Source organism: Triticum aestivum, chromosome 3A, assembly GCF_018294505.1.
Source record: "Triticum aestivum cultivar Chinese Spring chromosome 3A, IWGSC CS RefSeq v2.1, whole genome shotgun sequence".
Lineage (NCBI taxonomy): Eukaryota > Viridiplantae > Streptophyta > Magnoliopsida > Poales > Poaceae > Triticum > Triticum aestivum.
The window spans coordinates 435,946,452-435,972,281 of NC_057800.1; the positions used below are offsets into that span (position 1 = coordinate 435,946,452).

General features: G+C 45.3%; 1 long non-coding RNA gene across 1 annotated transcript; it reads right to left on the reverse strand.

Moving 5' to 3' along the window:
- Nucleotides 1-272: 272 nt before the first annotated feature.
- LOC123061537 (uncharacterized) lies at nucleotides 273-2,070 on the reverse strand. The gene is made up of 2 exons (XR_006429105.1): nucleotides 891-2,070; nucleotides 273-634 (listed from the first exon to the last, which is right to left on the reverse strand). It is a non-coding gene; the product is annotated as an uncharacterized lncRNA (long non-coding RNA).
- Nucleotides 2,071-25,830: the final 23,760 nt, after the last annotated feature.

Genomic DNA, 25,830 nt, shown 5'->3' on the forward strand with positions numbered 1-25,830 from the left:
AGCGAGTGAACTACATCTAATATAGAAGCGAGCTTCATTTTGAGACCTTTTTGTATTGTGTTTACCAAGTGGACAACAGAGGAGTTTTATAGCATAAAAAATCTGCAATCTCCACCAGCCGAATCGTGGTAATGAACTATGGATTTTACAATGAACCAATGAAGTGCACTTTTCAACAAAAACAAATTTGAGTAATGGGGCATCCAATAGGACTGCGTCACTTCATCTTTTTCCTTGCAAAACTAAGTAAAATGAACCTCAATAGCAAACCATAGCAAACTTCATTTGCATTTTTTTTCTCTTCATAAATCACAAAATTAGTGAAGTGTAGAAGAGCACTGCTAAACTGCATGGCACGCCTAATCATACTGCATCTCTGCAAGTTGGGGACCGGCTGACCAGCAAGCAGACGAAGCAGGTGGAGAAGGGGGGTCGGCTAGTTCGAAGGTACAGGAGGTTGGAGGCCGCTACCGTTGGCAGAGGAGCTGCTCCTTTCGCGTCTCCGGCAGACTGGAGGAGCACGGCGTGGCCCCCACGTCTGAGGTGCTGCTGGTGGCGACACTGCACGCCATCATTGGTCGTACTGCAAGTCGTCGTTGGCCGCACTTCACATCATCATTGGCCAAGTCGATGCCTGTATATAGAAGAGAAGAAACACATGTTACTGTTGCACCAAACACCAAAAACACTATATATACTGACTCGTTGTATACTACTCGTACTTGCACATACATTGAGGATTTCAGAGGATTAAAAAAGAATCAATGTGAAGCACCAAGCATCTAATTTGAATTCCAGAGCGATAGCACCAAATTGGCTAACTAAGAGGTTGAGATGCTATATGTAGCCTCTCTACATGAAGTGAGGTGAAATTGGGGGAAATAAATTACCTGGGAGAATGGAGAGGATCATGCCGTGGTTGGGCTAGACCACGCACACACAAACTGCAGGCGGCGACGGATGGGCTGAAAACCGCTCCTCCTTCATTTGGCCAACAGGAGGCAGCCAACGCTAACGAGTAGTAGTTGAGCTAGCTGGAGAACATAGCGAACTACAAATACACAGAGGGATGATTATCACACACATGCCAATATGAACATAGGGACCTGCACACAAGACGAGCCTCAACACTTTGTTTTTGAAAAGAGAGAAAAGGAAGTGAACAGCATCGTCGCGCCCAGCGAACTACTTGCCGCGCCTCTGCACACCATGATCGCATGCACGACTCGCCCAAACTGCAGCTACACTCTGTGATGATGAATTTCCATCCGCACATAAAAACGCCCAATTTTGCAATCCCGTGAGCACTGAACCACATCACGAGTGCCTCCGAGCTGCACTGCCATGGTCGCCAAGCTGCACTGCCATGATCCCAGGCTGCGGTGCCGTGGCCGACGATGAGGGGAGAGAGCCGCTGGTTGGGGATGCGACCATGGAGGTAGAGGTGAGGGGGCCTGTGGTGGCCGCGAACTGCACGGCCATGCGCCGCCGCACCACATCGCGCAACCTGACGCACTTCCAAGTCTGGCGGCCGAACTGCACGAGGTGGAATCCTGCGCCATGGAGAAGGCCGGGCAGTGGCGCGTCGTGGAGCTCATGGTTTGATGAGCGCTGGTGGTGGCGCATCCTGGATTCGGCAGTGTGTCGTCGCGATGGCCCTGGATCCGGCAGCGGGGTCAGGTGGGGACGACGTGGATTCACGCCGGGGTGGAGAAGGTGGCTCGGGGATTCGACAGCCGCGCTCGCCGGGACAGATCCGGGGTAGGTGAGGGTGGGGCGTCGCGGGAGGGACGGGGACGGCGCGAGGCGGGCTAGGGCGCGATGGACGGCGGCTGGTGGGCTCCGGGCGCCGAGGAAGGTGGTAGGGGCGCCGTTCGATGCAGAGGTGGACGAGGCCGGTTGGTGTTGGGCGGGATGGCATAGGTAGGTGGTGTTGCGCTGGCCAGCGCCGGAGGGAGGTAGCGAAGAAGCCGCTGGTCAGTTGTGGGGGCGGGGCGGGGAGGTGGGGGTGCTGGCCGGCGGTTGGTGGCGCGATGGAAGTGGTGGGGGGCAAGGGAGATGGTGCAGTGGGGAAGAAGGGTGGGTGGGCTCAAGGGAGGAGTGGGGGTTGGGTTTTCTCATGTGGGGTTGGGCTGCCTTTTTTCTTTACGCCGGGTCGTCGCGATCCGGTTGATGTGGTTAGTTGTTATCAGAATAACCTAGTGTTATTAGAATAAGGCTCTTAAGGGGTGTTATCATAATAGACCCACCCTATATATATATATATATATATATATATGTAGGGTGGGTCTATTCTAACAACACCCCTTAAGAGTCTTATTCTGCACACAATTCTTTATTCTGCTAACACCTTCGACCCCGCCCTCACTCTCACCTTCTTCCTCTCTCCTCCCCACTTCCCCTCCTAAAACGCCCGACGCCTCCAGACACCACCAACAGCGCCCTCGCCGCCCCACCTAGCCCACTACCTTCCACGACTGGTGCGTCCCCAACCCCCTCCAACCGCCAGCGCGGCCCCGTGTACCACCGCGCTGCCCACCACCTCCCACCGAGCTGCTCGGCCACCACCACCCAGTGTGCCGGATGCTGATCTACCCCGCCGCCATGCCGGACAGCCATAGCAGCACCGGCCCGGCGCCACCCCTCATAACCGGCCATCTTCAAGAGCCCGCCCCACGCACCGCCCATGCTCACTCCATTCCCCAATGCACCACCTTCGATCCGCCGGGAGGGGCCGCGCTGCCTTCCACCTTGCCCCGCCCCCGGCGAACGCCCTTTCTTCGCCGCGCCGGAGCTCCCTGCCAGCCGCGAGGCCATGCTTGCGATTTTGTTCCTCCCACCTTCTCGATCTATCGCCAGATCTGTCGATCCCGGCAGGGAGCCTTCCTCGATCCACGCGCCAGATCCCCCTCTGCTCCTCTCCCCCGCTCAGCCACGGGGCCCGCTCTCATGTCCACCGATCTCTGTGGACTTCCTCTTTGGAGTGAACTATATGCGCAGCAAACCGTGCCGCCGGTGGAGACGTCAGCAACCTCGAAGCTCTGCTCTTTGGGGAGTGAGCTCCTGCGCATCGTGGTTGCCTGCTAGGCCCCGACGTCCAGCTCGTCTTCCGCGGCGACCGGAGAGGAAGTCCACTTCTTGGAGGAGCACAAAAAAAGTTCTACTGGTCGGAATCAAAGGCTTGAATGTGCAGTGCAGTCCGATCCCATGAGCAGCGCGCCACGCGCCCTCCTATGGTCGCGCTCTCTGGCGGTCTTGCATTCTCCTACTGTTGTTCTCCCGGTGGTCTTGCATTCTCCTAATGTTGCAGTCCATCCTACAGTACGCATTGCCCCCACCTGTGTTAAGCTCCGGCTCCCCTGGATGGAGCTCCCACTGATGAGGTTCTTTTCAAGATGCAGTGCGGCAATGCGGCCGCGTGCAGCTCAATGGCGTCATTTCTGCAGTCAACGCGGCCGCTTGTGGTTCCATGGCGTCCTCTTTCAATCCCACCACCACTGGGCTTCGCGGGTGCCCGGCCGTCCGACGTGCGGATGGGTGTGGTATGCAGTTTACTTCGTGTCGGCAGGAGGTTCTCTAGCTGGCCGCTGGGAGACCTTTGCGGCTGAAAACAATTTGGAGTTCAGTTTTGCGGTGAAGTGCATATGTAAAAGTACAGAATGGGCGTGTGTTTTGGAGCAGCTCATTTTTGTTTGCATTTAAAAAAAGGTTATGCATTGCGCATTGCACTTAACTTTTAGGGTGCATGCAGTGCAGCAGGGCGGCCTATGTAGTGCGGCACTCACGGCCATGTGTGTTACTGAAGCGCGGGTCTTTTTCTCTGATTTTTTCTACTCATGAGTACACAGTTTTATTTGGTGCAGTTCAATGCTTTGATCACGGAACGAAAACCGTACCTATAACAAATTGTTGTGTGCAGCGCACTTCTTTTGGGATGAGAGAAAACATAAGTACAAATGTGATCCACTAATTATTGTTCTTACGGTTCAGTTAACTATATTTTGCATTAATGGTTTCATTTTCAAGCATGGGTTGATTCCAAAAAGCATTAATGGTTCATTTTCAAGAGAAAAATGGATTGATGCAGCCCACTTCGAGGAGTCTTGTGGTTCACCGGCACCGCATTCAATAAGGAAGAGACAAAGTGTCTTTATCAGATAGATGTGGCTTTGAAGCTCAGTTTGTTGTCTCATGCAGTTTGTTATAATCCTCCTCCGTGGTTTGCTTGGTAAATAGGAAAAATATATATCTCAAAGAAGCTCGCTTTTCATTATATGTAGTTCACTCGTTCAGTTCTTGTGGTCCAAAAAAGTCAAGCCGTTCACTTTTGGTAGTGTCGCGGCCCATTTATGGTAGTCTTGAGGTTCACTTTTCATTGTATTGCGGTTCGCCAACGCTTGACATGAAGTGCACTCCACCTTGTTTGGGAAAATTTACGTCCCACAAAAAAATCATGCAGTGCACTTGTCTGCCCAATGAAGTGTGGTATTTCGTCTGAAGTAGTGCGTTCTTCTTTCCCCGTCCGAGAAAAAATATGTCTAAACAAGAAGAAACCATGCACTGCACTTACCCATCCAATGAAGTGCGGTATTTCATCTGAAGCAGTGCGTTCTTCTTTCCTCGTCCGAGAAAAAATACGTCTAAACAAAAAGAAACCATGCAGTGCACTTGCCCATCTGATGCAGTGTGGTATTTTGTCTGAAGCAGTGCGTTCTTCTGTCTGATGCAGTACATATGACGATTTTGGTCTCGCGAAGAACAGAGTGTCCGCTTTTTGGTAAAATCAAAACTGCTCTTAAACCGTAAGGAATTAAATAGAGTGTTCTACATGAAAAGGTTGTGTCTCATCGATATCTTTCCAATGGCGTATGATTTAAATTATTCCGACCAGCGGTTCGTAAAAATTTCGCGAAAAAACAGTCGCTGCCTCTCGACGTCAACCGCATGATTTTCAAAATTAACTAAAAACCATAAGGAATCTCAAAAACATTTCAACATATGAAAGTTGCGCCTTGTCCGTAGCTTTCCAAAGGCATATCATACGTCTCATTTCGAAAAACGATTAGAAAACTTGAGTGAAAATAGTACCGAAAATTTCAAAAAAAATTGAAAAACATAATTCTGCGATTTAGTAAATTTGAAACTTCTCTTAAACCATAACGAATTAGAGAAAATAATAGATATGAAAAAGATGCGCCTCGACGATTTCTTTCGAACGGTGTATCATTCGCTTCATTCCGATGCGCGGTTTAGAAGAGATCGCGAAAAAATGCTCGCTGTCACTCGTCATGGGATGCACCATTTTGAAAACTTCTCTTAAACCGTGTGGAATCTCGAAAAGTGTTCAACATGGAGAAGTTGCGCCTAATCCATAGCTTTGCGACGGGAAGTTCACTCGCGTGAGTACTGCAGCTAAGGGTTTTATATCCACTAAGGGTTTTAGTCCTTTAGCTTTTAAAGGATCGGCTAGAGATGGCCTTATGCCTTGTTTATTTCAGTTCTTCACAATATGATGCTCTATATGTGCAACTATTTTCCATGCAGTTCAATTTCATCAATAACAGTTTCAACAATACAACTATGAATTACGATATTTAGTTGCTATTAAGGATATTGCAGCTAACATGCCTTTTCGTTTTTTAACAATAACTAGTGTACTTTAGACTTGCACAGTGCCAGTTTGAATGACTATTTGCTTGTTTTTAAATGTTATGCCTGATGTAGTTAACACACCTTTCCACTTCTTGTTTTGCTTAACTAGCATGCTTAAGCCTGCACACGGAAGCTATGATTTGTATATTATGTTGTCTACCATGGATATATTTGGTTTATGTTTAGCCTGTTGTGCTTAACATGCCTTTATATGTACTCATACAGGACAATATTGAGAATAGTGATGTTTTCTATCGAGGTTAGTTTCATCGCATTGCTTATATGTACTCACTATTCAGGATATCGGTAGCTGGTACCATATAGCATGGGGCAGATAAGGGATTAATCGTCGAATCGGACATTTCACTAAATATATCTGTAACCCATTTATCAGTAGGTTAACTAGGGCCATATTTAATATATCTGAGGCTACATAGCAACATGCATTGTACTGAATGACTAAATATGCAATCCCGGGCTACATAGCAACAAGGAAGAGTGTTACCTTAATGTTCTGATGATGTGTAGATATACATGTAATAAAATCTTATATAATGGGATGGAGGGAGTGTTGTACTACATCATTTTGCAATTGTTGTTTAGCTTCTAATATTAACTTGGTGCTTTTAGGTACATATGTCATTGCCAAAGATCCACACTTCGACCCTTCTGCGCATGGGGCAATGAGATATTTATGAACTAGCATCAAGTGAGGAAACTGATAAAGATTGTTATTAAAATGAGTCAAAAGATGTCAATCGAACTATTTGTTTACACTTTATGCAAGACAACGGTGAACTGCAGGATGGTAAGTAAGAACCCTGTAGTCTTCTTTTTACTACCCGTAATGAGTTGTGTTGGATGACAATGTGTGAATCTTTTTTCCTTTGTAGTGAATCCTGAAGCAGTTTACTCAAGATTACCTCTCAAACTACATGATTGGCGGCCGACCATCACAAGGGGTTGGACTAGAGTCGTGCATGCCTTCTGCATCCAGGAGAGCACAATAGGGCCATTCCGCTTCACCTTGTTCAGCAACTAGAATATTTGTCGCCTCTTTCTTTACCATCTGTAATAGTACAAGTATAGAACCATGGTTCATCATTCTTTATTTGGTGCTTATGTAATTCTTAAACATATGTACCTGTGAATCGAATAATTGATACGTTTCCAATGTATCTATAATTTTTTATTTTTCCATGCTATTATATTATTTGTTTTGGATGTTTTATATGCTTTAATATGCTATTTTATATGATTTTTGTGACTAACCTATTAACCTAGAGCCCAGTGTCAGTTTCTGTTTTTTTCCTTATTTTAGAGTTCCGCAGAAAAGGAATACCAAACGGAGTCCAAACGGAATGAAACTTTCATGATGATTTTTCTTGGACCTGAATACATCTAGAGGACTTGGAGTGCATGTTAGGAAAGCCACGAGGCGGCCACAAGGTCGGGAGGCACGCCCCCACCCTTGTAGGCCCCTCGTGACTCCGCCAACCTATTTCTTCCGCCTATATATTCTCAAATATTCCAAAACCTACCAGGAGAGCCACGAAAACACTTCTCCACCGCCGCACCCTTCTGTACCCGTGAGATCCCATCTAGGGGCCTTTTCCGGCGCCCTGCCAGAGTCAGATTCGATCACAGAGGGCTTCTACATCAACACAATTGCCTCTCCGATGAAGCGTGAGTAGTTTACCTCAGACCTACGTACATGTCCATAGCTAGTATCTAGATGGCTTCTTCTCTCTCTTTGATTCTCAATACCATGTTCTCCTCGATGTTCTTGGAGATCTATCCAATGAAATACTCTTTTGCGGTGTGTTTGCCAAGAACCGATGAATTGTGGTTTTATGATCAGCTTATCTATGAATATTATTTGAACCTTATCTGAATTCTTATATGCATGATTTGATATCTTTGCAATTCTCTTTGAACTATCGATTTGGTTTGGCCAACTAGATTGGTTTTTCTTGCAATGGGAGAAGTGCTTAGCTTTGGGTTCAATCTTGCGGTGCTCGATCCTAGTGACAGAAGGGGAACCGACACATATTGTATTGTTTCCATCGAGGATAACAAGATGGGGTTTTCATCATATTCCTTGAGTTTATCCCGCTACATCATGTCATCTTGCTTAAAGCATTACTCTATTCTTATGAACTAAATACTCTAGATGCAGGCATCAGTCGGTCGCTGTGTGGAGTAATAGTAGTAGATGCAGGCAGGAGACGGTCTACTTGACACAGACGTGATGCCTATATTCACGGTCATTGCCTTAGATATTGTCATAATTATGCGCTTTTCTATCAATTGCTCGGTAATAATTTGTTCACCCACCATAATATTTTCTATCTTGAGAGAATCCTCTAGTGAAACCTATGGCCCCCAGGTCTATTTCCCATCATATAAGTTTCCGATCTACATTTTTAGTTTCCTTTTTACTTCATTTGCAATCTTTTACTTTCTGTTCCATAAACCATAAATATTAAAAATATTACTTTACCATTTATCCATCTCTATAAGATCTCACTTTACAAATAACCGTGAAGGGACTGACAACCCCTTATTGCGTTGGGTGCAAGTTGGTGTTTGTTTGTGTAGGTATTCGGTGACTTGTGTGTTGTCTCCTACTGGATTGATACCTTGGATCTCAAAACTGAGGGAAATACTTACTCTACTCTGCTGCATCACCCTCTCCTCTTCAAGAGAAAAAAACAACGCAAGCTCAAGAAGTAGCAGGAAGAATTTCTGGCGCCGTTGCCGATGAGATCTACGCCAAGCCAAGACGTACCAAATACCCATCATAAACTCTCATCTCTCGCATTACATTATTTGCCATTCACCTCTCATTTTCCTCTCCCCCACTTCTAAAACGATTTTCAAAAAGATATGCCTTTTTCTTCGCCTCTCTTCCGTTCATCTTCTTCACTTGGTTTTTGTGTGCTCGTGTGTTTAATCGCCAGATTAGCTCTCATGGCTAGTCCTCCCATTATCGTGAGCACTCCTGATAATGAAGTCCTCAATTTCAAACAAAGGGAAGGAGAAAATTTGAAAGATGCTTGGTATAGAATTTGCAATGCTCCAAATAGATCTACTCAAAAGCAATCTGCTGTCGTTCTTCTTTGCAACTTTTATGTAGGCGTCACTCCTTGGAATAGATATGTTCTAGATACCATTACCGGAGGAAATTTCTTGGGGAGCCGTACTTTTGATTCTTATAATACCATGATAGATTTGCTTGGTCCCCCACCTCTTTTGGTTAATGGTACTGCTTTAACTTTGGAGCATGTGATGCAAAGACTTGATATTATTGAGAATAAAATTGCTACTATTGAGTTGATTGAAAATTTGGATAAAAAGATACATAATCATATTACTCAATATGGATCTAAAGTAGGAGTTACTTTACAGAATCTTAGGGAAAAGGAACACATAGTTAATGAAAAGATAGATCAAGATTCTACTAGAATTGGCAAACTAGAAGATATTATTACCAACTTGGGTTCCGCTTTTTCCTCCGTTAAAACTACTCAAGATCTTCCTCCTACTAAGATTGCCAAGTTTACTTACGTTCCTAAAAATAAGGGTGAATCTTCTAGTAAAGACAATGAAGATCTCAAATCAATAAGTATTCACCCGAATTTTCTCGATATCATTAAGGAACCAATTGTCACGAATGAATTTCTTGATTTATTGCCTACGAGTTTGATCATTGATAAGACCAAAGAATCTCCTAAAAGTTATAAGTGTTTAATTGAAGAATTGCATACCGAGGACGATTATATCTATATCCATTCGTGTTTTATGCCTAGCTAAGGGCGTTAAACAATAGCGCTTGTTGGGAGGCAACCCAATTTTATTTTTTGTTTTTGCTTTTTAGGTTCTGTTTTACATTAAATAATCCATCTAGCCTCTGGTTAGATGTGATTTTGTGTTTTAATTAGTGTTTGTGCGAAGTAAGACCTTTGGGATAGCTTACGGTGATAGTTGATTTGATCTTGCTGAAAAACAGAAACTTTTGCGCTTAGGAAAACAATTCTCATTTTGACAGAAGAGTGCTTTTTAGTTGATTCTTTTTGCAGAAGATTAATAGACAAATTGCTTAGGTCGTCCAAAGTTTTCAGAATTTTTGGAATCCTATATACTTAAGAAGTTCACCCCCACTACTTGATTTATCTCAACATGCAGCATAAACACCTCAGCATCCAATCACACCAAGCCACGTCCTGCCACATCAGCAGATTTTATAACATGCATAATGTGTGCATTACCAGCATATGGAACTGACCAAAAACCTATCGTCTCTTCGTTTCTGTCCATCTCTTTATTTCCACGGTTTCCACAGACCCCCTCTCCCCCTCTATCATAAAACAAATCGAATCGCCTCTCTGTCCCCCAGAAAAAGGACGGCAATATTCTCCCTGGCTACAGTAGGCTGCGGCGGCTGGGAGCTCCTCCGACATGACGGCAGTCCTGCTCCCTTCCCCGGCTCTCTGAGATTCTCTCGGGCCATGACGCGGTGCCATGGTCCTCACCTTCTGTGAGGGCTGATGATTCGGATCGGATATAAATCAGGCGCTGGTGAGATTGGACTCTGAAGCTAGCCTTCGTTGTCATCTCCCTGGTGCAACACCGGACGGGGGTTCAAATCTGCCGACGAGAGGCACCTCTAGGAGACTACTACCGCATCTCTATCGTCCACACCGCCTCGATCGCCTGTGGATCCGTCCAGCTGCGCCGGCGCCAGCGCCAGACACTGACCGGATCCTTCCTATGGCAAACCGCTTGCCTTCTAATCTTCTCTAATAACTGAGACCAATGGTGATATCTGAAACTGTCGGTGCACACTCAATGGGCACCAGAGGAGACTGCAATCGACTTTATCTTATCCTCCTTGAATCCTTGAGATGCATCTAGCAAGTAAGTTTCTCGAAACTACTACCCACACGATACTACTGCACGACATGCTAATCCAGCGGCCAGTGCCCTTTTGAATCATGTGCATGTCCGGCTGGATTTGAGTATCGTGCATGAATCGTCTGGATCGTGTCGTGTGTATAGCACCACTGTAAGTTTCTTGTCTTAGCATTTGCATAGATTCTCTTAGCCCTGCTGAACTTGCTTATATCACACAATCGGTGTCCTCAACTCCTCAATGTTACATGATATCTGTGTTGTGTGGCGTCAAGCCAAGCACCATGGCATCGACCTCATATGTGGATGTCTTCTTTTGCTCATTCCTTAGTATTTCTAATAATGCTGACTTCATCCTCTTTTTCAGGTTGGGTATCCCAATCATCACATATTGAAAATTACATTGGACACATACATAGTTCCTGGAGAAATTTTTTGTTGTCCAGTTTTTCTTTGGTGTTGTACTTTTATCCATTAGTTTGCATCTCAATGATGGTCTTGGTTTTTTCTTCAGGGTTTATGATTGCACCTTTCCATACAATTTGCAATATTTTTTTCTTTTATACTGAAGGCTACGTTTTAAAGCTAATCAATTTTTTATACTGAAGGCTATGTTTTAAATCTATTTCACTGTATGCAAGTTCTCCATCGATGGAAGACTACAGGATGGACTGGTCAACAATGTGGTGGTTGCTACACCAGTCCAGTACCTCCACAAGGAGGAGGAGGAGGCAATTTGGGGTAAGAACGGAGGTCTGGTAGTTCCCATGTTGACTGATTGGATCATACATTGAATCAGTGTAGAATCATAATGCCTCTTGTTCGAGGTTTCAGGCAAACACATTTCAATGAGTGGTCAAGGCTACGTTTCAAAGGTAATCAATTTTTTCTGACATCTGTGTGCACTAGATTAATCAGGTCAGTTGACCAGTAACCTTTTTGTTCATGTTGATTGTATCACTATGGTAGTTATTCTCCTGCCGAACTATCAAACATTCTTCATTTGTCTTTCTCTAATATACTAGCTACACGACACTTTCTTTTGTAGAGGATGAGTCACCGTGCGCTACCTGCGGCTGCTGCCTTTTTCTCCCTCAAGCATGGGAAAATCGTTGGTGTGCCTACGCGGTCCCACAGTAGGTCTTTGTCCTCCAATGAGTATCTATTCCGTAATTTTATTTGTGTTCTTTTTCATGATACACGCAGAGGTGTTGCTTGGACAGGGGCATTAGCCTCACATGAATCATACTACCATTTTACATTCTGATGAATTTATTGACTTGTGGCTTTATGCTCTACATTCTTATTTTAAACCGTTGCCAGCTTTATAGATTGATGGATGATGTGTTGCAAAATGTCTGTTATCTACCAAATTTAGAATTGTTGATAACGTAAAGATGTCTGTCTCTTTTGTAGTATTCCGAATATTTGTCAGTACCTTTGCTCGCTCTATGTAATTATATTTGTTAGTCCCCCTATCTCAAATTTTTAGATAAATGCTCTTTTTTATTGACAGTGACTCGAGCATACCACATGTGTTGTAGTGTTATATAATAGGAAATATAAGGAAATTGGAGGGGAAGAGCAACCTTGGTACACTATGTATTTTTCTTTTCATTTGAGAGCTTCAAACAACGTGTCGGTCATTCATGTTTGGTGGTTTCTGATTGTACTCTAGAAAAAAAATAGTGACTGCCATATTCTACACATGCATGTACATAATACCACAAGATGTAACATACTCATTTTGTTGTTAGGTAATGCAGGTAATTTGTAAATGTATTGTATCTAAATGTGGTCTAGATTGTAAAAACTTCTGTAAGCATCTAAATGGTCTAGATGTTGTTACAAAATTGAAAGCTTTCAACCTAACATTAGGTAACGACATGAAAGATTTGGATTTTGGATTGAACGATCACTGCCACCGTTCGTTATCTGCGGAATTACTGATTTTATTGGGAGAAAAATTGATATGTACTTCTATTAATGATTGGCATGTCCTCTTTGCAGATTGCAAAAGTTTTTCCCAGTACTGAATGTCTACTGTCACACTACCAAGTGTCTTATTACTGCAACCCATGGTTATGTTTGTCTTACTTTTTCCTATGGTCAACTCTCTTTTGTATCAGCTACTTTTATCTCCTAAACAAAGATTGAACGGTCAGATTTTCCAAACATGGTGAACTTTTTTGGGGTAGGTTCAAGTGGTCTTTTTGTCCAGTAAAATTACTTTTGTGGTTCCGGCCGTTTGTGGTACAGCTACACAAATAATTATATTCTAAGATATGGAGCGATTTCTCTCTATCACAACTTAGCATAGTAAATGATTTCTATGTAGGAAATTTGGTTACTTTGTAGTATAATAAACTTTGGATTATTCAAGAGAAGTAAATTTTCTTCTTATGGGTCCTACATATATATCTGCATAATACACCAATCTTGCTTAAATTGATTACATTATGCATATTTGTATTTTTAAAGTTAGCCAGAATTTTTCACATGTCATGTTGTACGTTTGCTTACTGTTGACATTTTTCATTGTTGAAACATTGTAATGGGACTTTGCAGAATTGTTGGCTTACTACAATTGTTTCCTTGGTCTGACAAGCTTCATGTAATTTGTAGGATTGAAAAAGTATATAATAATATTTTAGTATGATAGTCATTTTTTTACATTTTACAAGTGTGGTTTGTGCGACCTAAAATTCATTATATTTTTATCCACTATCTCCCCTCTAAGAATTCACCTCATAAATCTTTACAATATTAAAAACTAATATTCCGCAGCAACGCGCAGGGTATCATCTAGTTACATAAGTATTCGAAATATCCAGATTGCTACATATTGTTCTGTTTTTGACATATTCTATTTTCTATGTGTTGTTTGCTTATTTTGATAAATCTATGGCTAGTATCGGGGGGTATCAACCATGGAAAAGTTGGAATACTGTGATATTACACCAATATAAATAAATAATGAGTTCACAATAGTACCAAAAGTGGTGATTTATTTTCTTATACTAACACAGCTTACGAGATTTTCTATTGAGTTTTGTGTTGTGAAGTTTTCAAGTTTTTGGGTAAGAATTTGATGGACTATGGAATAAGGAGCGGCAAGAGCCTAAGCTTGGGGATGCCCAAGGCACCCAAGGTAATATTCAAGGATACCAAGAGCCTAAGATTGGGGATGCCCCAGAAGGCATCCCCTCTTTTGTCTTCGTCTATCGGTAACTTTACTTGAGGTTATGTTTTTATTCACCACATGATATGTGTTTTGCTTGGAGCGTCTTCTATAATTTGAGTCTTTGCTTTTTAGTTTGCCACAATAATCCTTGTTGTACACACCTTTTGAGAGAGACACGCTTGAATCGTGATTTATTAGAATACTCTTTGTGCTTCACTTATATCTTTTGAGCTAGGCAATATTGCTCTAGTGCTTCACATATATCTTTTAGAGCACGGTGGTGGTTTTATTTTACAGAAATTGATGAACTCTCGTGCTTCACTTATATTATTTTGAGAGTCTCTAAACAGCATGGTAATTTTCTTTCGTTATAAATTTAGTCCTAATATGATAGGAATCCAAGAGGGATATAATAAAAACTTTCATATAAAGTGCATTGAATACTATGAGAAGTTTGATTCCTTATGATTGTTTTGAGATATAATGATGGTGATATTAGAGTCATGCTAGTGAGTAGTTGTGAATTTGAGAAATACTTGTGTTAAAGTTTGTGATTCCCGTAGCGCACGTATGGTGAACTGAACTGTTATGTGATGAAGTCGGAGCATGATTTATTTATTTATTGTCTTTCTTATGAGTGCGGTCAGGGACGAGCGATGGTCTTTTCCTACCAATCTATCCCCCTAGGAGCATCCGCGTAGTGATACGTCCATTTTGCATCATGCTTTTATATTGATATTTATTGCATTATGGGTTGTTATTACACATTATATCACAATACTTATGCCTATTCTCTCTTGTTTTATAAGGTTTACATGAAGACGGAGAATGCCTGCAGTCGGGATTCTGGACTAGAAAAGGAGCAAATATTAGAGACCTATTCTACACAACTCCAAAAGTAATGAAACTTCACGGAGCATGTTTTTGGAATATATAAAAATATTGGGCGGAGAAAATACTAGAGGGGGGCCAGCAGCCAGCCACAAGGGTGGAGGGCGCGCCCTACCCCCATGGGCGCACCCCCCGACCTTGTGGGGCCCTGGCATGTTGGGGAACATAGCAACCAATTTTAAAAAATTCCTACACTCACGCGAGATCTATCTAGGATATACATAGCAACGAGAGGGGGGAGTGTGTCCACGTACCCTCATAGACCGAAAGCGGAAGCATTTGACAACGCGGTTGATGTAGTCGAACTTCTTCTTATTCCGACCGATCGAGCACCGAACGTACGGCACCTCCGAGTTCTGCACACGTTCAACTCGATGACATCCCACGAACTCTTGATCCAGCAGAGGGTCGAGGGAGAGTTTCGTCAGCACGACGGCATGGTGACGGTGATGGTGATGTGATCTACGCAGGGCTTCGCCTAAGCATTACGTGAATATGACCAGAGGAGTAAACCGTGGAGAGAGACGCCGCACACAGCTTGGAACAATTGGTGTATCTCCAAGGGGTGTCCTGCCCACGTAAATAAAGGAGGGAGAAGAGGAGGCCGGCCACCTAGGGGCGTGCCAAGAGGGGGGAGTCCTAGTAGGATTCTCCCCCCCCCCTTCTTTTTTTTCCTTCTCATGGAGGGGGAAAGAGGGAAGGAGAGGGAGAGGGGGAAGGAAAGGGGGGCCACACCCCTTGCCTTTTCTAGTTCGGATAGCCCATGGGGGGTGTGCGCCACCCCTTGTGGGCTCCCCTCTCTCTCTCTCTCCTGTATGGCCCATGATGGCCCATTACTTCCCCGGGGGTTCCCGTAACCCCGGTACTCCGATAAATATCTGAAACATCCTGAAACCATTCTGGTGTCCAAATACCATCGTCCAATATATAAATCTTTACCTCTCGACCATTTCGAGACTCCTCGTCATGTCCGTGATCTCATCCGAGACTCCAAACAATCTTTGATTACAAAAACACATAACTCATAATACAAATCGTCATCGAACGTTAAGCGTGCGGACCCTACGGGTTCGAGAACTATGTAGACATGACCGAGACTCATCTCGGGTCAATACCCAATAGCAGAACCTGGATGCTCATATTGGTTCCTACATATTCTACGAAGATCTTTATCAGTCAAACCGCAATGACACCATACGTAATTCCCTTTGTCATCGGTATGTTACTTGCACTGCAAAAAAAAGGCACATCCATGACATTTTGGGCCGAACGAAAAAAATTTATGTCATACTTATGACACTTCTATGACAATAATTGTGACAAAACCCAGTACCATCATAGATGTGGTGGGGTCCTACTTCTATGACAAAAAATCATGATAGAAAATGGGTTTTTCGTCCTGGGCGGGCCGGAGACGCAGCCACATGACATTCTTTGGGCCGCCCATGATGGAAAAAACCGTGGTAGAAGCGAGGGCGAGGAAAATATCGGGGTGTTCCCGGTTACAGTGGGTGGTCGGGGCCGAGCGATGTGCGTTTCTCTCGTACACGCACACGCGTGGGTGCGAGGCGTTGGGCTCTAACTGAACCCGAGCGAGGCGTTGGGCTCTAACTGAACCCGAGCGATTGCACTGCAGGCTACGCGTTACTGAACCCGAGCAATCGATCGATGGCTGTTAACTGAACCCGACTGAGTGATTCCTTCAATACTGCTGCTAACTGAAGCTGATCGATGCTGCCTCTGGATGAACAGTGAGCATTGCTGGAGGGCTGGATGAACAGGACCACCCCGTGGAGGGCAGGATGAACAGTAGACGGTGGAGGGCTGGATGAACAGTGGCCCGTGGAGGGGTGGTTGAATAAGAGCCCATGGAGAGAGCTGGTTGAACAGTAGCTGGTGGAGTAGCGCGCGGTGGAGGCTGGATGAACAGGAGCCCGTGGATGAACAATCGCAGGTGGAGGCTGGAGGAGGTCGACGGTGGATGAACAGTAGCCCGTGGAGGCTGGAGGGGGTCGACGGTGGATATGAACAGTATCCCGTGGAGCCCCGTTTTGTGGTACGCCACACCCCTCCCGATGAATAGGACCCCCGTTTCGACCGTAGCGCTGCAACACAAGTCCATTTCCTCCATTTTGCAGTACGCCACACCCCTCCCGATCAACAGGACCCCTGTTTCGACCATAGAAGGTCCGTTTCCTCCGTTTTGCGGTACGCTAGACCCCTCCCGATGAACAGTATCCCGTTTCGAATGTGGCCGGTCGAACACAAGGCCGTTTCCTCCGTTCTGCGGTACGCCAGGCCTCGTTTCCATCGGTTGTTCCGTCCAAGCCGGTTGGCTCCCACGCGTTCCGCTGCCTCCCGATGAACACGACGCATTCCGCTGCCTCCCCATGAACACGACGATGACGCAGTTTCTCCATTCCGACCCAGCCATGTACACGAGCCCTGGTCGTACGTATGCGCGAGTAGGCGTTCGAGACCCCGCCCGTATGTACGTACGTGGTCGTATTTACTTTCTTGCTCCCTGGCCGATGTACGTACGTGTACATGCTACGTGCACACCTCTACTATGACACGTGCGCGCCTCTACATCGACCAGTATGTACGTACATGTTCGCGACCAAAATGACAACGCTATGTACGCTTCGACCAGGTGGGTCCCGACTGTCACGCACTTCCTTGCGTGCGAAGATGTAGCTGGTGGGTCCCAGCAGTCAAGGGGGCGAATCGTTTTTTTTGCCCGGACGCACTTCCTTGCATGTGAAGATGTAGCTGGTGGGTCCCAGCAGTCAGGGGGAAATGTTTTTTTTTGTGAAATACGGTGGCCCGTCCAGTGGGTCCCCACTGTCAGGTGGAGGAATGATTATTTTGCGCGTAATAAGGAGGCACTTCCTTGTTGCAGCCATGGACCTAGCTGTCAGCCTCTCCACGTACAGTACTCTTCCGATGGAAGTCGTTCCTTGACCATGTTGACCACTTCGCACCGAGAGTACCAGGGCGGTGGACGACGGCGAGGCCTAAGAAGGGGACGACGCGGAGCTGGGAAAGACGCGGCAGTGGAAGCCCGCGCGGAGAGGAGTACGAGGGTTCACTGGTTCGGCTGTGGTGTGAGGCTGCCGTCGCCGCAGGGCCTGGCCAGCGGTGGGAATAGTAGGGGCGGTGAGGCCTCAGTGGCAGCACAGCCGGCCACGGGAGGCAGGAGCATGCGGCATGACCGGCACTACTTTGGGCGGCTGGAGCAAGAAGACCAGAGGTTGAAGAAGCACTACAGCCATTGGATGGACATCGTATGGTCACTGGAGCTAGAATCGTTCATATTGACTAAGTTGACAAAGCACTCCATCCCTGTCAACTTAGCAGGCCCATAAGTCAGCCACCCACCAAGGTGGGTCCCAACTAGCAGGGGGAGTATTCATTTTTTTGTGCGCAATAAGGCGGCACTTTCGGTGGGTCCGAGCTGACAGCGGGGGGAACGGTTTTTTTGCGAAATTCGATGGCCCGTCCGGTGGGTCCTAGTAGTCAGGGGGGAAATGTTTTTTCGCCAAATACGGTGGCCCGTCCGGTGGGTCCCTGCTGTCAGGTGGAGGAATAATTATTTTCTGCGTAATAAGGAGGCACTTCCTTGCGGTTGTCGTGGACCCAGCTGTCAGCCTCTCCACGTACAATACTCTTCTGATGGAAGTCGTTCCTTGACCAAGTTGACCACGCCGTACTGAGAGCACCAGGGCGGTGGACGACAGCGAGGCCTAGGAAGGAGACGACACGGAGCCGAGAAAGACGCGGCAGTGGATGCCCACACATAGAGGAGTATGAGGGTTCACTGCTTCGCTGCGGTGTGAGGTTGCCGACGCCGCAGAATAACAGGGGGTGTGGGTGAGTAGAGGGATGGCCTGGCTAGCGGTGGGAGTAGTAGGGGAGGTGAGTCCTCCGCCGCATCGCAGCCGACCACGGGTGGCAGGAGCACGAGGCATGACCGGCGCTGGTTTGGGCGGCTGGAGCAAGTAGACCAGAGGTTGAAGAAGCACTATGGCCGTTGGATGGACATCGTACGGTTACTGGAGCTAGAATCGTGCATATTGACTAAGTTGACAAAGCCCTTCGTCCCCGTCAACTTAGTAGGCCCACAAGTCATCCTGCCACTATACTGGCTCCCAGGTAGCAGGGGGAGTATTCATTTTTTTGTGGGTAATAAGGACGCACTTCCTTGCGTGCGAAGATATAGCTGGTGGTTCCGAGCTATCAGCGGCGGTAACTTTTTTCGCGAGATACATAGGCCCTTTCGGTGGGTTCCAGATGTCAGGTGGAGGAATCATTATTTTGCGCGTAATAAGGAGGCATTTCCTTGCGTGTGGCCATGGACCCAGCTGTCAGCCTCTCCACATACAGTCCACTTCAGATGCATGTCGGTCGTTGACCACGTTGATCAGGCTGCGCCGAGAGCACCAGGGCGGTGGATGACGGCGAGGCCTAGGAAGGGAATGACATGAAGGCAGGGAAGACTCGGCAGTTGTTTCACACGTGGAGGGGAGTACAACTGTACGAGGGTTTACTGGTTCGTCTGCCATTGTCGGAGAATAACAGCAGGTGTGGGTGAGTAGAGGGATGGCTAGGCCAGCGATGGGAGTATGATGGAGCGGCGAGGCCTGCGCGGCAGCAGAGCCGGCCGCGGGGAGGAGGGAGCAGGCAGTCCCGCCGGCGCTTGTTTGAGCGGCTGGAGCAGGAAGAGCAGAGATTGAAGAAGCACGACGGCCGTTGGATGGACATCCAACAGTCACTGCTTGTGCGTCAACCTTTTTTTAGGAAAGCCTCAAATCTGTGGAAAACAACATACATCCCATCTGCCATTATTTCTAATAATTTACAGCCCATTTGCTAATTCTTAAGGTTTTTTGGAGCCCATATTCTTTTTGTTAGCATTACAGCCCATATTGTGGCCACGGTTAAAAAATTATACGAAATTTTGCATATTTCGGTGCGGTCCGAACTATTTTTAATCCCGAAATTTCGAGTCACATTCAAACTGATTTTAAAAATAAATGTATATCAATATAAAATCCAACAAATTGTCCACGCATAAAAATTAATGCAGTTTAAAATCTCGAAATGAAAAAAAAAGAAGTTTGAAACTAATTGTCGGTGATGTGTTTTAAAAATGTACAGCCAATTTCTCATTACTGATAGGCCATTTTCTCGTCCAGCCGAATGAAGCTCTCCTTGTCTTGAAAGATTTGCAGCCCAACAGGCCTGACAAAGCGACTTACTTGGCAAATCACAAAAAAACTGGGCTAGCCATTTTCAGAAACAAAAAAACTACTGGGCTGGTCTGTGGTAAACATAAAAGACAAGGTTGTCTAGACAGGCCAGAGTGCCCCGCACAGCCCAGTTGACACCTTGCTTCCGTCTCAAAAACAAATTAGATAAATGCCACTCCAATTATGGCGATTCATAAAAATGCCACTGCAATTTCCAAACTTTGAAAAATGCCACTGCAATTTTTGCAAACTTTGGAAAACGCCACTGCAATTTGCAAACTTTGAAAAACGCCACTCCAGACTTCGAAAAATGCCACTGGAAATGGCATGAAATGGCATTTTTCAAAGTTTGGAAACTGCAGTGGCATTTCTCAGAAACACCAGATTTGGAGTGGCATTTATCAAATTAACCCAAAACAAAAATAACTGGGCGAGCTGCTGGGTCCCTGGTGTCAGCCGCTCGTTGTGCAATTCTCTCATTTATTGACTACGTTGACAATGGCATGGGACCCAGATGTCAGAAATCCATTAGGAGGAGCCATGTTTTTATTGGCTTGAAATAAGGAGGCACTTGCTTGCATACTGCCATGACCTTGGCGGGTCCCTGCTGTCATCCTCTCCACATACAATCATCTCCTGATTGTGTACGCGTCAACTTGGTAGGCCCACAAGTCAGCCTCTAAACCCGTGGAGGACAAATACAACCCATTTAAAAAATAACGGCCCATTCCATACGTTCAAATGGAAAGTTCAACATTCAGAGCAAAGTAATAGGTATGATGCACATATAGAGTACTGAACTTCCACGTTGACAACCATCATAGCCAAGTTAAGTATCTACTCCCACTAATACTCTGGTAGTGTACAAGTACTAACTAACTCTTAGCTAACTAGACGATGTCGGCCGCCATCTGCAGTACACGCTAAACACCGGCACCGGCGTCCTCCGCCTCGCCTCGAACTTTCTAGAGGTGCGATAGGGAGCGTTGCTTGCGCGCGTTGGCCCTTTCCATGCTGGTGTGGTCCACCGAAGCTTTGGCTTCTAAGTAGGAAACCCACTTGATGAGCTGGTAGTAAAAATCGACGTCACGAACGCGTGCGTGCCCGACAGCCTCTAGGGCTATTTGCTGGGCATAGGCCTCCACGTAGTCGGCCCAGTTGCGGGCGCTCTACTCGCGACTCAGAGCGTCGGTGCGCTGCTGCTCCATGTCCCGCTGGCGGCGCAAATCAGCGATACGCTGCTCCTCTGCCAAGCGGTCGCGCTCCAACAACTCCTGCTCCTCCGCCAAGCGGTCGCGCTCCAACAAGTCCTCGATCTCCACATTACCATCTGAAGACCGATAGAATGCCTCCTCCCTCCGTCTGCCTTCCGATGAAAAATCGAACACTAGTTCCAGCGATGACCGCCTCCGACCTCGCCTATCGCGGACGGGCGGGGGCATGGCGGATGTGGCGAGCGACGTCGGGCCGGTGGGGGTTTATGAGGATAGGGCGAGTTGGGTCACGGTGCCACCATAGAAGGCCGGGAAATAGTACTTATAGGCGAAAGGTAGCACGATGGTCATTGGAATTCAATGCATAATTAAGCAGGCATGGCTTAGCGTGCCAGCTTGCCATGGAAAACTAGAGAAACAGAAATTATGACTGTGTCGTCCCGTCCCGTGCGTGCTGGGTCGCATGCTGGCATGACGGTCAAACGAGTGCACTCGAATCATCTCCCTCCATGTCAATAATGATTCCACGGATTTAAGAGGCCTGCAACAATTAAAGCACATCTTTTTTTGCATCAGTTAGCTGCCTTAATTACGGTCGGCTGCATGCATGCACTCAAAATCGCTCGCGGCCAGTACGCGGAGTAGCATGCAATGAGTCGCAGCCGAGGGCATTAGTTGATGAACTTTAGCTGGGAGATAAGGCATTTGCGAATGTTTTTGCTGGCAATTTCTTCAGATTCGCATGGCATTTTCTTCAGAGCAGCTTGTCAGTTTCTTCAGAGGTAGGCATTTTTATTCAAAAAACTGCCAATTTGGATCTTGCGTCGCAACAAAAACTACCAGGAGCGCATTAGTATGCTAGCTAGTGATCGATCAGTAACTTGTAAACACTAAGCGAACAGATATAAGGAACTGTTAATGCATCTCAATGATTCACAGATCATATACAAATATGTAGCTCCAAAAGCAAAGATCAGCCACAACTAGAACCAACTAGTACGCTTCCCATACATAAGATCAACATGTTAATGCATCTCAATGATTCACATATCATATACAAATATGTAGCACCAAAAGGAAAGATCTAGAAAAACATATGTTCTTCCTACTAACATGGATGCTTCTCTTGGCCAACATTCAGTACAGACTAAAAGACAAATTTGTTTGTGAAGTCTACAATTCCTCTTGCAAACATAAGTGGTTTCACCAACAGCTGGAACCATGAGGATGAACCACACATGATGGAGGAACATCCACTGCAATATGATTTGGTCTTCTCTCGATCACATGGCGAGACTATTTTCGGAATACAAACTTTAACTTAGGCAAAATGATGCCCATTGTATAATCAGACCAAAGCAATTAAGCACCTAGTGTTGGCCAATAAATAGTACAGTACTACTTTTCTGCAGTCCACGAAGTGACTATCCAATCTTTCTGTGTCTATTTTCAAATGGCACTGCATGCAGTGACTATACTGTTCTCTTATGCAGTTCAACCAAAATTGCGGTCACTTTGTGTGTTTGCCCAATAGCAACGGGCATACATCTCTGTCTGCACAAATATCAAGCATCTAGTAAACATATACCCCACCTTGTAGTTTCGGTTTAAACATGTCTCTTCCGCTTAGCATCTGTCATGTTTTGCACTGGACAATTTGATACAGTCATGTTTTGCCCTGGACAATTTCATACTGAATTGATTTGCTTGTTCAGAGCAGAAATATAGCGCCTATTCTTCATCAGACCAAGGATATCCATGTTCGCAGTGATGGAAGAGGTGAAATCGATACAACCGAAATTGAGCATCCAATCATTGAATCATGTCCTGCACCTCCAATGTAGGTCCACCCTGCCAATAAATTCACATGCAAACCACTAGTATTACTATCTAATGACAGTACAAAAAGAGTAGCAAGATAGTAGCAAACCATGTACCTTCTTAATGAACAGCTCATAGTGCCACCAATTGGATATAAAGGTTTGGAAGAAAACATGCTCCTAATGTTGAACCAGTTGGACTTTTTGTGCAGTTCCACTAAAATCGAGCATCCCTGTTTGCATAGATATTGAAAGTGTGATTACTATAAAAGTGGCACTAGTTGAAGCATAGACTCACAAATATAAGCATTCCAATTTCTTAATGGGAAAAGGTAGCAAGACTGTTTCTAACCACCTGTTTGAAGGAATAAATAAGGCAACAACGGCTGATGTCAGAAAGGCATATATAGTTCTTTCTGAAAGAATGATCGATTCCTGACCTTTCCTCTTCTTTTAAGCATATTTTGTGCAGTTCAACTAAAATAAAATGCCATCACCGCCTTGACAATTCAGTGACACTGTACAAAAGGAAATGACTTAACATTACATCATGATGTCAGGTATGTAGTCGACAGGCATTAGAGACAAACTTACAGACCTCCTCCGATAACATAATGAACATTAATTTTAACAAAGGTGTGACTAGCTTTACCGGGATAATTTGAGTGAACTCTACACCCTCTGTTCCTTAATATAAGACGTTTTCGTGGTTCAGTTTAAAGTACCCAAACGTCTAGTATTTAGAAAAACAGGTAGTAGTTTTCTTGAGCACATATCTGGGAAAGCTTGCCACACTTTATTTATGTCCATACGCTAATGCAACACCATTCAAAATTTCGAATACTACAAATATACACTAATCCAGTGGCTAGTGCAACAGTAGAGTAGTTATTTTATTACAGGGTACAGTACAATGGTTTTACTGAACAGATTTCAATAAACTCTGGCACTGGAAGATTTCTATAAGAATTAACAATACAAAATGTAAAGGTAACACGTTTCAGCATTGGTATACTAGTTGTGCATGAGCATTAAACCAAATACAAAAGTCTGAAGGTAACTAGCATTATTAACTAATGACAGTATAAAAAAATTGCAAACCATGTACCTCCAAGGTAAATATCATTTCGAACTCGGGGGGGACCTTAAAAATTGCTATCCCAATCTTGATAATCGATCAAACATAAAAACTTGATCGAACGAATCAAGAGAACAGCCGAGGAGGAGGTGCCCACTCTTGACCTTTCCTCTTGTCTTCATAATTTTTGTGCAGTTTAACCAAAATAAAATGACATCAGCGCCTTGGCATTTTGGTGACACTGTACAAAAAAATTAACTTATCTCATGAAAGTGAGGTATGTAATCTATAAGCATTAACAGTGCAAAATCTGAAGGTAGTAACAAGTTTCATCATTGGTATACTGGCTGTGCAACAACATTAGAATGCCTTAGCTGAAAAATCTTTAATACATCCACAATCAACAGCTAACCCTGAAATAATCCAGTGACATTAAATGGCATTGCTTAAATTTATCGGTGGCATTAGACTGAGTGCGGCATTAGTTAAATGTGGCATCACTTTAGCAGTAGCATTGCTTGACTTGACTGCTGGCGTTATACTAACAGCAAAAAAGTGACAATAAGAGCATGGGAGGCCCATTCGGACAGTGGGCGCACCAGTACGATGTACCTCCACGGACGCATAGAGTGGTGAGGGAGGTATGGTTGCCCAGAGCAACAAATATCCAGGCAGCATATGTGGATTACGTCCCATTTTTGTTATGTTTAGCCACCTTTTCCTATGTGAGGACAACAAACCGATCGACCTGGTCATTCTCTATTGCGTTGTCATGCCTTTCTACCCTTCTTCAACCAAGAGACATGAGACTCGTTCCTTAGCTACTGATTTTCCCCTTTTCAACCTAGATGCGGGTTCGATGCCTACTCTCTTGGACAGTACAGTCTCCCTTCCTTTCCTTATTCAACCCAGACATGGATTAGTCTGCATGAAGTAGGATTTCCTTTAATAGTGCAAATTAAGGTTTTCGTCTGCATGACCAGCGGAACAGAGGATAGCAAATTGGGAAGATGGTGGAGTGGAAAAAGATCCACATGCAACAACATGGTAGATGGGGCAATAGAACAAGGGTATGGTTCGAAAAGAGGTAGCATACCTGAGGGTCGGTGGGAAGTGGCTTCGCTCGTGGTCGTCATCCTCCGCACACACTACGACAGCAAGCTTGGGGACGGAGGTCATCCCGCGCGGGTGCTAGGTCTGAGAGGACGGCCTTGTCGTCAGTGCATGACCTCGCTCGCCGCCGACGAGTGCGTCAACGTTGCACGTCCTTTTCTTCCTCGGCGGATCTGTGACCACCTGTGAGGAGGGAGAGAGAGGCCGTCTTTTTTAGATCTAGAGAGAGGGTGATAGTGTGAGAAGCAAGTGGGCATCCCTTAGAAAGAAAGCTCTGAAGCTCCAGCCTATATATCTTTTTTATACTACTTGTACTAGAGGTGGAGTAGTGGTAGAGTAGTTTATATTTTCTCTGCAAACAGTACCAGTTAGTCGTGCTTCAAAACTGAACAGCAAGCCAGTAAAAAATAAAGTCAAGAGATAATATGGCACTTTGGGCCAACGTGGCCAGATCGCATTTTGCATGAGAAATTACACACCATGTTTCGTTGACATGTGGTCCCGTTCCAACATGTCAGTGAGACGACGACGAGTCCTTTTGTACAATTTCCGAAAGGACATGTAGGTTGGGGCGCCTCTTCGTGTACCGTGGAAAACTGGCAACCGTCCACCGACTCTTCGCCTTTCCCTCTCGATTCGGAACTGTTGTCGCACGCTCTTCCTCCCTCCTCCATTTGCCTTCAACCTTCCTTCTGCCATTGTTCGATCGTCT